We start from the raw sequence: 1,592 nt of genomic DNA, 5'->3' as shown, positions 1-1,592 counted from the left end.
CGCTAGGCGAACAGTGACGATGTCACCCAACCGCGCTTTCAGCGCCTCAGCATACAGCAGACTTCCTTCCATCGTGGAGTGTCGAGCAGAATTGCCCGACGTCCCGGAATCGATGAGGATCTTCCATGGCTTCTCGAAGCCCTTTACGGTCGCTTCCACGACCAGCAAGCCCGGCTTGCATACACATTCTGTTCAAAAGCACGGAGCTCTTCTGGGCTGGGGCCTACCTCTTTGGCGCTCAACAGAACTCAATTCTTCCCCAGAGGGTCGCCCCGCGCCTACTGAGTGGTGTCGTTTCCCCGCAACGAACCAGACTGGTAGGCGCTGGGGCGATGGTTCGAAGAACCTTGACGCGCCTTGCGCAAGGGGTAACCGTTCCGAAGGTGACGGGTGTCTCCACAGACAAATCACCGTCGAATGTGTGTATGCTGCCCGGCAGCTCGGAGCTCTGCTCCCTCGTCCTCAGCATAGTTGAGATCCATGGGCATAGGCCCGCTCGACGAACTGCTGGAGTGTGCATTCCAACCAAGTCGTGCCGACATGAAATTGAATTCGGCAATCAATGTCATATTCACCGCCTCTTCAAATGAGGACGGATTCACACGGAAGACTTCCATTCTGGCCACACCAGTGCGGAGGCCTTCCATAAAAACGGTCACTGTGACCGCCTCCGGGCGGGGATCAGCTGCCATCCAGACAATGAGAATTCGCATCTCTTGGACAAAGTGCACCGATTCCTTGCTGCCCTGTCGGGTGGCAAGGCACCGCGACCGCACGCGTTACGCCTGATCAGGCGGCGAGAACACTCGGGAGAGCTGAAATATCAGCTCCGCCCGAGAGGAAAACGCAGCCTCGACCGAAGTGCCGCACGTCAGTGCCCCTTCTCGCGCTCGACCACCGAGCTTGGAGATGGCTAGTGCCGCGCGCTGTTGCTCGGCTTAGAGCATGGCGGATGCGATGGCCATCTCGACGTCTCTCACCCAGAGCAGGAAATTTTCTTTATCCTTCCCGTCAAAGACCTTAACGCTCACCACGAACGGCTGAGGTCGGGATAAGTCTTCCGTCACTGACGGTGGCGTCATAGACGCAAACGATGCAGACATCTTCTGCTGCAGGTGCTCTAGCAGCGCGTTTTCGTGACTCGAAAACGCCTTTAGACGCTCGCCGATTGTCTCGGGGCCTTGTGCGACAAGGTGTTGCACGTCCTCAGGGCCAAGCAAGGACATCAGCTAGTTAAGCCCGCCTTGCATGCCCTGGGGCAAAGAGAAAATTCCTCCATCCTCACAGAGAATCAGTCGAAACGACTCAATTGTAGATTAACTACAAATGCTACCAAGTGCAGCAGAGCTGCCGTAGCTAAGCGCTCGAGGAAGTGTACTTTAGGTCGCCGACCTTTCGTTCCTTACAAGAACCAAGTATGAGTTAGTGGATCGCAATCCACTTACTCCAAGAGTAATTATTGCCTTCCCAAGGCTCATTGACTCTTCGGTTTAAATTCAAAACTGATTTTTATTTATTTTTATTTGCGGCAAAGCCGTCAAATTTTAAAACTTTAGATTTTCCTTAATATACAAAATAAATATATAGAAAAT

The sequence above is a fragment of the Plasmopara halstedii genome (genome assembly GCF_900000015.1).
Source record: "Plasmopara halstedii genome assembly, contig: Scaffold_323, whole genome shotgun sequence".
NCBI lineage: Eukaryota > Oomycota > Peronosporomycetes > Peronosporales > Peronosporaceae > Plasmopara > Plasmopara halstedii.
Note: the sequence above shows the minus strand (reverse complement) of the source record.